The following is a 15,198-nucleotide window of genomic DNA, read 5'->3' on the forward strand; positions in this document are numbered from 1 at the left end:
TTCATCCTTCCTTCCGCCCTCTTGCCCTCAGCAGATGTAACGCTTCCCCCCTTCTATTTCCCGCCCTCCCTCGGCCTTCCCCTCCTTTCATCAGGTTATTGGACATTGATTGGCTCCTGACGCACCACCTTTGCTCTCAAGGGTGCGCGCTCTTGAAGCTTCGATGCTGCTAGAGTTTGAGATTAATATTTAGAAGCCCTTTGCAGACGTTGAGACTGAGAACTAGCGTCTGCCAAACGCGTATGTGGTGCACAATTGCTGGTATACTTTTATAAATGTATATTTTTTCATCTTAAAAGGACGGACGAATCTACAAGGCCCAATGGAGGTTTTGGGGGTGGCAGCAGAATGTCTCCTCCCCCCCTCTTGGAATCTTAAGGTGCGTGGTAGGATACAAGGGCGAGGGGCGGCCCTGCTTGGTGGTCAGCATGGGGCGGGGCTGCAGTGCGCCAATGCCCTTGTCAGCAGCCCACTGCATCGTGCACCACGGTATTGCCCCACCAGTGCTGCCAATTGCAGTACCAACATAACTACTATATTAACCACCACACCAGGTGCGCAACGCCCATAGGGCTTCAGACACTCTTAGGCTATGGAGGGGGCAGCTGTTAGGGAACAGTGCCAAAATGGAGAGGCCCTTCACACCCAGCGCTCATTCTATGGTCTGTGTGTTGGAAGTGTTTTGGGATGGGGGGCCTGGGAGGTGGGTGTGGTGCCACGACATCCCCTTTAGCGTTTCTGGTCAGGCAGGCCAGGGCAGACTAGTGCCAGCCAGGTGGTTGAGGCAGGTCCAGTGGCAGAGGTGGTATCAGGTCAGCCTGGAAGGTCTGGTGCGGCCTGGCTACCCGGGTCCGAAGTCAGGGCTCTCGTCGTTGCAGCCAGCTCTGATACGGCGTTGGACGACCGGGTGGAGGGGCAAGGACTGGCATCTGCATCCTCCTTGCAGGAAATCGACTCTTCTCCATACCTTTATGATAAGCAATTTGGTGATGGTGGTGTGGGCGATGGTGAGGTGCTGGGCTGTGGTGTTGCTTTTGGTGATGCAGAGTGGCAGCTGGATTATGACAAGAATTAGTTGGAGGAAGGAGAGATTGTGGAGGAAGAGGTGCGTGGGAGTGCATGGTGGGCAGCACCTCAGGATGTGCATTGGGGACGTGGTGAAAGTAACCGAAGGGGGAGTATTGGTGTTTTTCAGCAGCCTGCTTTGGCATCGGCAAGGGCAATGTCCATCCTAACAGAGGCCAGACCGGCGTGAGGATGGATGGTGTTGGTGCGGGACCCTTGAGGCCAGGTAAAGAGGCTTGCGTGACAAATATGTTCTGGGAGTGGGGCTACGGGAATTCCACATCCCTGGGCACAGTTTGACAACTATGAGTGTTTTGATTACTAAAGGTGTTACTGTGACAGAGATTTTCATCTGTGTTTGCTTTTGGGTCAAGCTATGGTACAATGTTTTAATTCCTCTTTTGCTTTTGGAGATAATGAATTTCGTTTTAAAGTCTTGTACAGGGATGCCAATATAAATGTTGTCTTCATTTAGAGTCCCCTCCTTACCTCAGCTGGACAACACCCCCCCCCCCCCCCCAAGAACTGTGTATCAATTGGTAAAGAATTTATTGATGCAGATGTACAAGAAAGAATAGCATATGACACTAAATATATTATTAAAAGGGCTGGGTGGAAGAAAAGGAAGAAGGGAACAGGGGAGGATGTATGCAAACAGAAAAGGGATTTGAATAGGCCCAAATGGAAAGAAATGTTTACCAACGATAATGATTGCCCCCATGGCCCGTCTTTTTTCATGGTTCATCACTTGTACGATGTGATAGGAAGACCAGACTGCTTTCCTGAAGCTGTATTTCCACTGCCTCAGGCCACTGCATTTCCCCACATGAAATGGACTTCATCAACATATCCCCTACTAAAACTACAAGTATGTGTTGGTTATTTGTGTGCATGATCAACAAATGGACTAAGGCATGCCAATTCAAGAACAGCAATGCACAAACTATTGCCAAATGCCTCCTGAAAGAGTTCATACCGCGCTTTTTGAGAACCTATGCTTTTGGGTTCTGAAAATGGACCGGCGTTCATCTCACATGTGATTGAGGGGTTGTGCAAGGGGCAAGGAGCCACACAGAAACTACATGTGTTCCACGGAAACTACCAAGTGGGAATGGTATCCCAAGTTCATCCTGAAGGGTTGCACGTGCTACACAGAAGAGAAAGGACAAGTGTGTAAGCGGGTGCCGCTCGAGGATTGCTACCTTGCTGAGGGACTTTGCGGGACTCCGGGGCTCGTTTCCCACGCCAGACATTGTTACTGTGAAGGACGCCATGCTGCCTGCTCACATCTGCCACAGGGGAGTGTTTGCCAGCTGCCACCAACGCACTCGGGACTGCGAGGACCAGGGAGCTGTGCGCACTGCACATTGGCTGCACCTGGTCCTCTTCCCGACTCCTCCCCTGCAGTCTTCATTACGAATCGCGGCCCCCGCTACGCGGGTGCCGCTCGAGGATTGCTACCTTGCTGAGGGACTTTGCGGGACTCCGGGGCTCGTTTCCCACGCCAGACATTGTTACTGTGAACGACGCCGTGCTGCCTGCTCACATCTGCCACAGGGGAGTGTTTGCCAGCTGCCACCAACGCACTCGGGACTGCGAGGACCAGGGAGCTGTGCGTGCTGCACATTGGCTGCACCTGGTCCTCTTCCCGACACCTCCCCTATCTCCGCCCCCTTCTTCTTTCATATTACTACAGCATCGCTCACACGCGTTAGCGGGACGCGTGCGGGACTAAAGCCGGGGCTAAGACCGGGCAAAGAGCGGGCCGTTTGAGGCCGTTCGAGGCAGTAAGAGGCTGGACTGGACATCCCTCTTGGTGAGTGCTCTCTGTCAAAGGCTATAAACAATGGTTACTGGTTTCTAGATCGGACTGGGCCCCCCCTCATTGACCCACACCAGGCAAAGGAATTGCCAGGGGATAGGTCTGAGCTGTGCACATCATATTATTATTGACACGAATAGGGTGCCATGGCTGCAAGGGAAACTAGGAGTACTGCTGCAAGGTCTGGAGCCCAAACACTTTCCACATTGGGGACTATGGACAATTTCATTATAAGGGCTAATTCTGTACTGGACAAAGAAATTACCACGCTAGAGAGGAGACTTTCACAGGGCTTAGTTGCATCGAAACGCTCCTCTCTGGGGGCTATTGCTAGGGCTTTATCGCCTATTCGGCAGGGTCCTCCGGTGCATGCTAGGGATTTAAGCTTAACACCTCCATTACTAGGGTTAGTTGGTGACGCTCAACCTTCAACTAACATTGTTATCCCTGACACGCAAGGTGATTCCCAAAGCTCCCTCCTTGTCCCCTTCACCCAATCTCCACAGGGCCCTGTACTTAGGAATAAGACCCTAGAGCTAGGCCAACGCGAAGGTGCAATCAAGAAAAGGAAACATTGCACAGAGGGTCTGGGGGGAAAAAAATCTAAAAAATCTAAAATCCCAAAACATGATAACCTCCAATTTTCACGGAACATGAGCAAGGGACAAGGGAGGAACCCCCAGGTTTATAACATCAACCCAAGGGCAGAAGCTACTCCCCCACTGTCAAGCAGTCTTTCTGCAATCTCCAATGTTGACGGGGAAGTCCGGTTGGGGGACAGAGACTTGAGCTCTACTACAGAATGCCCGATAGACTTCCTCGAAGCTAGATTTACACGGCTAGAGGCTAGATTAAGTGGTATTGAGGAGGGTATAAAAGCTATTCAGCAAACCCATATGGAATCCACCAGCGGGCTAGGGAGAGTGGAGGGTAGGTTGACTAGAATGGAGGATTTAATGAAAGATCTGGTAAAGGGTGTAGGGACACTGAAGGTATCGCAAAACAGCAGTGGTATCTGTTCAAAGTGCGCAGTAAGGGGAGATGCAGCTCCCACAACAACATCATCCACCCACCCAACGAATCCATTCTACTCAGCCACTACTCTACTTACTACATCTGGTACCAACAATCTAGTCCCAAGTAATGACACACCACGGGGCATTCCAAACCCTTCCCCACCACTCCCCCCATCTATACCTACTAGGGGGGTCACGACCAATAAAATCCCTGTGACAGCACCCCCTGTTATTCAGTTACAGGGACCTAATCTCCCGGTAAATCTGCCAAAGGGACCCAATCCTTATCCTAGGGAGCAAGCCATGCAACCTTCAATGAAGATCCCTGATTCTAATTTCGTCAGGAGACCAGCCCATCTACCTCCAGATGCCGCTCCCTATGTGGTAGTGCTCACTGGTGTCCCTGAGCTCGCTGAGGGCTCCAATGAGACTCCCACTTCTATTAAAAATAAGACCATAGATTGGCTCAACAAATTTAGGCCCCTACCCCCGGGCATGTACAATGAGGTTATTTTGGCAAGGCGGGTCCCGTGGGTAGGTGAGTCAGTCAAAAGGGGCACTGGGGACTGTGTCCAGGTTAATTTCAGAGACCCAAGAACAGTTACCTACATCTGTAATTGGGTCGGGGGCTCACCATATACCACCATACAGACACTTCCCTTATCGGCCTTCTACCCCGACAAATTAGAGCGGTTTGCGGAGGGAGGCGACGAGGGTTGGTCACGGGTGGGCCCGAGGAAGTTGTATCAGGGGAGAAGAGTTTTTCCCCAAGAGGAACCCCGGGGCATGAATAGATGGAATCAGCCAGCCCTGGGTTTGAATGGGGTCCCATTTACTCACTTTACTCATTTTAACAGATTTGACTGCCTTGATGCTGTGGATTGACGGTATAATTCCAAAGGGGAGCATACTGTCTGTCCAACTCTCGGGGGGGAGAGTAATACTGGGGTGGGTGGGTGTTCATTAAGAAAGGTCTCCTCGCCACGGGCTATCCTTGCCAGTGAACACTCTGCCACTGGGGATCGGGCCCTCCCCGGGCTAGACCAAAGTATTCCTGCCGAGATTGTCACAAATACAGATAAGGATTTGAGGTCACTAGAAATCCTATCCTGGAACATAGCGGGGCTACCCAATAAACTAGACTGTAGTGAATGGGAAGACTTCATTAAAAAATACGATATATGTATGTTCCAGGAGACATGGGCCAGAGAGAGTCACTGCTATGCTGGGTTTGCAACTTTTAATGTTTTAGCCACATGGGGAGGGAAGGGACGCCCGTCCGGTGGTCTGTCAATATGGGTTGGTTCCCATCTCGGCTGCAAGGCCGAGATTGTAGAAACCAACTCTTTGGATATTTTGTGTGTGGCCTTGTGTTGGCCTACTGGGATGGGTCTAACACTGGTAAATGTATATTCCAGACCGGTTGGAGTAGCGGGCACCTCAGGGACAATGGAGGCCCTGGCTACATTTCTTGACTCTGTCTCTAGCCCAGTAACACTCTTTGTCGAAGGCGACTTTAACACTCAGTACGAACCACTTCCGGCTTACCTAGACGGGGTCAGTAGTGAGGAGGATGATCTCTGGGACATTCCAACTATTGCGGGTCCCCCGGTCAGGGCATGCTCACCACTTGTATCCCAGATAACAACTATGACCCTTGCAAACTCACTTAGAGCTTGCAACGGCAGGATCTGAAAGAAACACGTTAGTTAGATTCCTCACCTTAGAATATCCCCAGGCGTCAGACTGGATCCGGAAGATTTTTCGTCAGCAATACCCCTTGCGCGTCGCTAGGCGTCGTCTGCGGCTCCGCGTCCGTCGTCGGCGTCGTGCGCCGGAATGACGTCGTCGGAGTACTTAGACGCCGCCCTCGCGCGCTGACGTCAGTTCTTCTTTTTTCCGCGCCAGTAAGCGCAGATCCGGGAGAGCTACCCCTTTTAGTCTTTTTTGACTAAATCTTTTTTGATCACTTTTGATCCTTGTCTGTCGACATCTGGTGCCGGTAGGATGCCTGGGTTCAAGGCTTGCGAGGATTGCCATCGACTGATGTCGGTGACCGACCACCACCGCCGGTGCCTCTACTGTTTAGGCCCCGACCACGACGCGGAGTCGTGCTCCGATTGCCAGGCCCTGACTTCGAAGGCTCGGCGGGAGCGGTCCCGCAAGCTTCTCGAGCTTCGCCACTCGGCTCCGCGTCGTGCGCGATCCCGGTCCAGGAGGAGGTCCAAGGATCGCTCGCGGAGCCCTAGCCGACGCCACCATCGATCGTCGGGCTCCAAGTCGTCGGGTAAGTCCAAACGCTCTAAGAAGTCCAAGCGGCGACATCGCTCTTCGGACTCCCCTCGCCGGTCGCGCGACTCGGCCGAGGGTCCAAGTGGTTCCACCCCCGCGGCTCCGGCGGAGCCGCAGGCGCCGCGCCCGTCCCCATACCCTCCGGTCCCTGGGACTAACGCGACGCCGGCGGAGGTCAGTGCCTTCCTCTCGGCCATGAGGAGCCTGGCCCCGCCGTCGACGCCCGCTGGCGCGCCTTCGGGCCCCGCGGACTCGACTGGGCGACCTTGCCTGCCGGCGGCTTCGGCCCCGGCGCCGTCGACGACTCCGGTCTCGACGCCGCAGGTCCCCGCGGGGCCCATGCCTGGGCCCCCGTCGACGCCGGTTGACCTAACCACTCCTCCACCGGCGCCGGCGCATGAACCACCGACGCCATCACCGGCGCCGCCGGCGCAGACGCCTACACCTCCGGTGCCGCCGACGCCGCCGCCTTTGGTGCCGACTCCGGACGGCGTCCAACCCCAGTTTAGCCCTATTCCGGACCCGGCGCCGCAACGGCGTCGACCGACGCCGCGTCCGGCGCCGCTTGAGACCTATCATCTCTACAGTCCGGCTCCGATCATTCCTCCTGTTTATCAGGAATCGGACGACGGGGGCGACTGGGAGGGGTTTGAGGACCCTATGGCTGTTCAGTCGCAGCTTTCACAGGACTGGGCAGATGAACTGGGGGAGGCCAGTGGTCTTGATACATCGCCAGACACTGGATTCACTTCTCCTCCGACTGTGGCTTCGGAGGAGGGTGCAGCATTTTCTGTGGTGCTGCGCAAGGCGGCCGCAGCCCTTGGGCTCGAGCTGCCTGCCGTGGCTGTGAGGACTAACATCCTCACTGAGGTGCTTCAAACCGCAGCAAGCTCCACTGAGCCTCTGCTGCCGTTCAATGAGGCCCTCACTGACGTTCTGCAGGGCACCTGGTCCAAGCCCTCCACAGTTCCTCCTGTGGATAGGAACGTTGCCAGGCGCCACCGCCCTGCTCCGGGCGACCCCAGTTTCCTGTCCCAACACCCCACCCCCGAGAGTCTGGTTATCCAGGCCTCTACCTCCCAATCCTCCTTCCCGACCGCTCCGCCGGACCGGGATTCCAAGAGACTCGAGCAGTTTGGCAAGAAACTGTTCTCGTCCCTTAGTTTGGGCCTGCGGTCTTTAAACACCGCCTGTCTCTTGGACCGTTATTCCCATTCTCTGTGGGATACGGTGGAGGACGTGCTGCCCCTGTGTCCGGAGGAGGTCCGGACATGTCTTACCCAGGCTTTGGCCGATGGGAGGGATGCAGCGCGGCACGCCATACGATGTGGGCTTGACACCACGGACTCGCTGGGTCGCGCGATTTCCACCACGGTGGCGCTCCGCCGCCACGCCTGGATGCGGTCCACGTCATTTTCCGGGGATGTCCAGAACACCCTCATGGACATGCCCTTTGATGGCACTCGCCTGTTTGGTGAGAAGGCGGACAGTGCGCTGAACCGCTTTAAGGACTCCCGGGCTACGGCCAAGTCCTTGGGCCTCTCGGCTCCGCGGGCGCACACCTCCGCTTTTCGCCCCTTTCGTGGCCAAGGAAGGGGCGCCTCCTCACGTCCGCCCAGCCACCAGCCGCAGAACCAACCTGCGCGCGGTCGCGGACGTGGTTTCCGCCGTGGCGGATCTGGAGGACGACGTGGTCAGCCCACATCCACCCCGGCAGCATCCGCCTCAAAGCCTTCCTAGTCCGAACTTTCAGGCCCATTCCACGCCAGTGGGCGGCAGAGTTCGCCATCACCTGCTCCACCGGCGGTCCATTACATCGGACAGGTGGGTGCTGCAAATCGTCCGAAGGGGCTACTCCCTCCCCTTCGAGACGACCCCTCCAGCCATGCCACCGCAGCACCACCGTATCTCGGGGGATCATTTGAATCTTCTCCGCGAGGAAGTTTCGGCCCTCTTGGCCAAGGGGGCCGTCGAGCGCGTTCCGAGTCCAGAAGTAGGTCGTGGTTGTTATTCCCACTACTTTCTGGTTCCCAAGAAGGGCAAAGGGGGCCTACGCCCCATCTTGGACCTCCGGAACGTCAATGCCTTCCTCCGAAAGGAAAGGTTCAAGATGTTAACCTTGGCTCAGGTTCTAGCTGCCCTAGACCCCGGAGACTGGATGGTAGCGTTGGACTTGCAGGACGCATATTTCCATATCCCCGTCCTGCCGGCCCACCGGCGTTACCTGCGGTTCACGGTGGGCCACGAGCATTTTCAGTTTACCGTGCTCCCCTTCGGCCTCACCAGTGCCCCTCGGGTGTTCACAAAAGTGATGGCGGTGGTCGCAGCTCATCTGCGCAGATCAGGGGTTCCAGTCTTCCCCTATCTCGACGACTGGTTGTTGAAGGCGGGCTCGCCCCAGGCAGACTACGGCGGATCTCCTGCATTTGCTGGGATTTTCCATCAACGTGCCGAAGTCACACCTGAGTCCCTCTCAAAAGCTCCTCTTCATCGGAGCAGTTCTCGATTCGGCGCAGTTCCGGGTCTATCCACCGGAACAGCGGGTCCGGGATATACAGGCTCTGATTCCCATCTTTCGGCCTCTATCCTGGGTTTCGGTCAGGCTAGTGTTGCGGCTTCTGGGGCTGATGGCCTCCTGCATCCTACTAGTGCATCACGCCAGGCGGCGCATGCGGGCTCTGCAGTGGGACCTGAAGTTTCAGTGGGCCCAGCATCACGGCAACCTGTCCGACCATGTCTTGATCTCGGAGGGCACTGCGCAACAGTTGCAGTGGTGGCTCACGGACCGCGATTGGGTCATGGGCAGGAGCCTCTCCCTTCCCCAACCGGAGCATGTCGTAGTGACGGATGCGTCCCTCCTGGGCTGGGGTGGCCATATGGGAGAGGCGGAGATCAGAGGCCTCTGGTCTCCGGCGGAGTCTCGTCTCCACATCAACCTGTTGGAGTTGAGAGCGATCCGACTTGCACTGAAAGCCTTCCTTCCCTTTGTCAGGGGCAGTGTCGTGCAGGTGTTCTCGGACAACACCACCGCCATGTGGTATTGCAACAAACAGGGCGGGGTGGGGTCGTCGACCCTTTGTCAGGAGGCTCTGCGCCTCTGGACGTGGCTGGAACACCAGGGCGTCACCCTAGTGGTTCAACATCTGGCGGGCTCTCTGAACGCCAGAGCGGACGAACTCAGCCGCCGGTGCATGATGGATCACGAATGGCGTCTGAACTCCGAAGTGGCGCAAGGTCTCTTTCTGCAGTGGGGGGAGCCTTGGTTAGATCTATTCGCCACCGAAGAGAACGCGCAATGTCAGCAGTTCTGCACGTTGGAATTTCCAAGGCGGCACTCGCTCGGCGACGCTTTTCGTCACGAGTGGAGTTGCGGTCTGTTGTACGCCTTTCCGCCTATACCACTTCTGCCCAGAGTGCTGAAGAAGATCAGGCACGACCGGGCCCAAGTCATCTTGGTGGCTCTGGATTGGGCACGAAGGTACTGGTATCCCGAGCTACTCAGTATGTTGACCGATCCCCCGATACGTCTGCCCCTTCGGGAGGATCTTCTGTCGCAGCAGCAGGGGACGGTCCTCCACCCGAACCTGTCCAGCCTCCACCTCCATGCGTGGAGATTGAGCGGCGGCAGTTGATGCCATTTGACTTGCCTCCTGAAGTCTGTGATATCATTCTGGCAGCCAGGCGTCCCTCCACAAAGACGGTATAAGCCTGCCGGTGGAACAAATTTGTGGCATGGTGCACAGCAAAGGCTGTGGATCCCCTTTCCGCCCCTCTTTCTGAGGTTCTTCTCTTTCTTCTTTCTCTGGCCCAGCAGGGCTCTGCCCTGGGCTCCCTGAAAGGTTATCTTGCTGCCATCTCCGCCTTCTTGCGGCTTCCTGATCAGCTTTCTCTTTTCAAGTCCCCTGTGGTTACACGCTTTCTGAAAGGCATTACTCACACGTTCCCTCCTGTCCCTTTTGTAATGCCTCAGTGGGACTTGAATCTGGTCTTGACATTCCTGATGTGCGCTCCCTTTGAGCCTCTTCACAATTGTCCTCTTCGTCTTCTGACTCTTAAGACTGCTTTTCTGGTAGCCATCACCTCGGCTAGACGGGTGAGTGAGCTCCAGGCTTTATCTTCAAAGCCTCCTTTTCTGTCTGTTCATCCGGACAAGGTTGTCCTTCGGCCTCGTCCCTCCTTTCTTCCGAAAGTGGTGACTCCATTTCATCTTGGGCAGTCTGTCACCTTGCCCACCTTCTTTCCGCCTCCGCATCCTTCCAAAGAGGAAGAGAGGCTCCACCGTCTGGACCCAAAACGTGCGCTCTCCTTTTATCTGGACCGCACAAAACAGTTCCGGGTGGACGACCAGCTTTTTGTTGGGTACGTGGGCGCTAAGAAGGGGAAAGCTGTGCACAAACGGACCATCTCTCGGTGGGTCGTTTTGTGTATCAAAATTTGCTATTCTTTGGCAAAAAAGGACCCTCCTGTTGGGCTGCGCGCCCATTCTACTCGGGCCACAGCGGCTACTACTGCTTTGGGACGGGGAGTCCCTTTGCAGGACATCTGTCAGGCGGCGACGTGGGCTTCGTTACACACGTTTGCCAGGCATTATTGCCTTGACAGCCAAGTCCGGAGGGATGGCTTCTTTGGCCGTTCTGTCCTCCAGGACTTTCTGGTGTGATCTTGGTTCGCAGACCCACCACCGGGGATGGTATTGCTTGGGTATCTATTCTAAGGTGAGGAATCTAACTAACGTGTTTCTTTCAGATGAACAAGTTACTTACCTTCGGTAACGATGTATCTGTAAGAAACATTAGTTAGTTAGATTCCTCACCGACCCACCCATCCTCCCCGTTCTGCGAACTGACATCTAGGGTTAAGGTTGTCCTTTTCAGGCCCCTAGATTTTATTTTTGGCACCAGTGTCGGTCTTTGCATGGCTCTGTGTTCCTGGCGCGGAAAGCTAAGTACAAGAACTGACATCAGCGCGCGAGGGCGGCGTCTAAGTACTCCGACGACGTCATTCCGGCGCACGACGCCGACGACGGACGCGGAGCCGCAGACGACGCCTAGCGACGCGCAAGGGGTATTGCTGACGAAAAATCTTCCGGATCCAGTCTGACGCCTGGGGATATTCTAAGGTGAGGAATCTAACTAACTAATGTTTCTTACAGATACATCGTTACCGAAGGTAAGTAACTTGTTCTTTAAAGGGGACATACCACCGCGACCAACTTTTAATAGACTAGGCCATGAGTCCCGGATAGACTATATACTAACTAGATTACAGGACTGGAAACTAGTCAAAGAATTTAAAATAGTCCCCAGGCCAGATGGTGATCATAACGGCCTGTCCCTCTCCTTAGCAGCCGACGGATTCCTCAATCCTGTTGTGGTAGAAAACAAAGCAGTGGCGACAAGTTTAACTATATTCAGTAATAGGCGAAGAATAAGGTGGGAAAAACTCCTGGAAAAAACAAATCGTATCCAGGCGATTTATGAGTTAGTGGCCCCATTACTCGAAAAGGTGGGTAGGCTTCTCCCACAATTGCCTTCGCCTGATGGATGCCGCTCCCTGGGGGATATCCATCTGACCCTGTGTAATAACCTTGCTGAGGTATTGAACCCGGTGGTTCGAGAGAGGAAAGAGAGGAGAGAAAGAGCATCCTGGTTCAATGCTAGCTGCAGGAAAGCCAAGGCAGACCTTCTCCAGACACTCAAAAATAGGGAGGCCCATCTGGTTATCAGGGAAAAGAGGGCCGCTTATAAGCTCCTCCTTGAAAATGCCAAAATAGATTGGGACTGGGAGAACTGGTCAGAAATGACATCTGCTCTCAAAGTCAGAGATCCCAGGAAGTTCTGGCAAATAGTGAAACATGGCTCTGTTGAGCCTGCTCTGGCTATAGAGGCAAATATTGCGCCCGAAGCGTGGGAGGAACATTTTTCTTCCCTCTATAGTGTAGCCGGGCTGGAACACCTGGGAACTGAGGCTGGAGAGATAGTGTCCCTAACCACTGGTAATTCTTCCATGATGATAGATTTCAACTTGGAGGATTTGGAAATGGCGATTGCTCGCCTTTCCTCTGGAAAAGCGCCAGGACTTGACAAGCTCCCAGGAGACCTCTTAAAACATGAGGTTAGAATCTGGGCCCCCTACTTCCTCGTACTCTTTAACGCCATTGTCCATGGTATGCCGGTTCCCTCTACTTGGCTGGGGGCAGAGATTGTCCCCATATTTAAAAGGGGTTCACCTCTACTTCCAGCCAACTACAGACCGATCAGTCTGATAGACGTCCCCCAGAAGCTTTTCGCGAGGCTTCTGTTGGATCGACTTTCGGACTGGATCGAAGATAGGGAAATCTTGAGCCCCCTCCAGGCTGGGTTTCGACAAAAGGTCTCTACCGTAGACCAGGTCTTCAGGCTGTCCCTCATATATTGGAAAACAATACAGTTGGAGGGTGGCAGCCTCTATACTGTGTTTGTGGACCTGAGGGCGGCCTTTGACCTGGTTCCACGAGGTAAGCTGTGGGAAGTGCTGGCTAGAGTGGGGGTACCTAGTAGTCTATTGTCGATGATTATTCGACTTCACACCAACACCTATGCTCAAGTGAGGTGTGGCAAGCAGGGTGCCCTATCCAACAAGTTTCCCGTTGGTAGAGGGGTAAGACAGGGGTACGTACTTGCACCGACCCTGTTCTGCCTCTTTGTCAACGGGGTTATTGACCACCTTAACGGGGTCTCTAATTCTGACGTCCCAAAGCTGGCAGGAAGGAGGGTTCCGGCAATTATGTTTGCGGATGATACCCTCCTCCTCTCTAAGTCACCGATGGGAATCCAGCGTGTTCTGGACGGCTTTGTGGACTTCTGTGGAGAGCACGGACTGGAGATTAACACCACGAAGACCAAATTTATGGCCTTCAATCCCCCGCCTAGGTTCCACTGCATTCCCCATATAGGGAATAATACGCTAGAACGGGTTAACACCTTTGAATACCTTGGTGTAACCCTCAATGAGAAAATGGGGTGGGGTCCGCACCAGGAGAAAGCAAAGTTAAAACTAGTACAACATGTGGGTGGGATATTGAGGCTGTTGGGGAAGAATAGGTCAACCCTTAAACCTATAGGCCCTCCGCTCCACATTTATAGGGCCCAAGCCAGAGGAGCCGTTATTTATGGCAGTGAATTATGGGGCCACAAAGTCTCGTCTTGTTTGGCTAAGGAAGAGAACAGGTTTCTCAGGTGCTTAGTAGCCCTCCCTCCAAGTACACCTTTAGTGCCACTAAGACTTGACTTAGGTATTAGACCCCTGGAAGAAGATCTGGCGCTCCGTCCTCTGATCTACTGGCGCAGATTGTGGGCGGTGCCCGAACTGATCCATTATAGGCAGGGCTTGCAGGAAGTCCTTAGCCTTCCGAATTCGGGGAACATTGGTTGGCTCAAATTTGTAAGGAGTAGTTTGGTGGGTCTAGGCCTTGACACCCTATGGAATGATCCTTTAGATGCTTGCCCCAGGCTTCCAAAAAAGGCCCTCACTAAAATGTACTATGACTCCAAGGCCCCCAAAGTGCACCCCTCCATAACCCCTGGGACCCTCACGGAGCAATTCATTTGCATTAAAAATGCCTATAGTCTGGAACCAGCCCTGGACAATATACACCCAGTACTAATAAGGAAGTTGTATCTGCAATGGAGGCATGGGTCCCTGCCAATCCGTGCATTCACTTGTCACTGGATTGAGTCCGCACCTAGCACTTGCCCGGCATGCAGAGTAAGTGATGAAACTGAACTGCATATAATATTCTTTTGTCCGGGCTATAGTGGGGCGCGGAGAAAATGGATCATCCCCATCTGCAGGAATTTGGGTTTTACTAGGTGTCATGAAGCCTTTAGAATCTTGAAGAGTGATATGGCTGCCCACATTGTGTTTGCTGTGGCCAAATTTCTGGGGGCTTTCTGGCACACAAGGAGACGGTACCTGAAAACGTCCACCTGATTCAATTTGTACTGGCTCAAACTGTATATGATTGTTGTATCGAGCGGCCATATAGACGTCCTGGTGTTCTAAATGTTTTAATTATTTTAAACACTTCTTAACTAATTCTATGCCTGTTTTTTTAAAAAATATTTTAATAACAGTATAATTTTATGTATCTTTTATGGAGATATTCTCCGAAATAAAGTTTATTTGACTTGACTTGTAAGCGGGCCCCAAGGATACATCACCTAAAGAACGTCTGGGAACATCGACGCCCCAACCCCTCAGTCTACAAGTTGTGACAACGAGACATCTTTACCTTTTCTTCGCTTTGTTTTCTTCATATCGAATGTGCCTAAGTAATAAGAAGTGCTTGCAAACCTCTCAAATTACTTGAAGACCGGCACCAACGGTTACTTTTTCTGTTTAAAGGGATCATCTCTGAGGCTCTACGTTATTGTTCAGCAGACTTTTTTTTAACATAGTACAGACGGAGCAGAAGATAAGACATTCTTCCAACTAGTCACACTAGCCACACGTACCAACGATTGGAACAATGCCTCAAGATTTGCTCAAGACTTTCAGAACAATTAGAGAAAATGATAATGGGTGCTACTAGCAGCATTGACCCCCCATTGCTGCTATTATAATGACTTTTGTACCACATTGAATAAATTGCCATTGATAAAGACGGGACAGGGGGACAGTTGGCAGAGCATGTGTTACAATGTCATACTTGTCTCTAAATACGTGGGCTGTGTCCTAATGTACAATATGCTCGTCAGTAAACACGCTGAGTACGTAGCAGTTGCACCTCCTGAGAAATGCATAATTAGCAAAGTGAGAAAAAGGACAGAACAGGGAATGTGAATAACTTAGCACTTATAGAAGTTGTAGAAGTAACAATAGGACTAAACTAAATGCAGCCTGCAACCATTACCAAATTCCTTGAAGACCTGAAAGGAATGCTGTGAGGATTTTGTTCATAAAATGAACAAGAGGAGGGAATGAGAGAGGGTAGATTTTATATCATTGGGTCCCCCAGGCCCG

Source organism: Triturus cristatus, chromosome 12 (genome assembly GCF_964204655.1).
Source record: "Triturus cristatus chromosome 12, aTriCri1.1, whole genome shotgun sequence".
Lineage (NCBI taxonomy): Eukaryota > Metazoa > Chordata > Amphibia > Caudata > Salamandridae > Triturus > Triturus cristatus.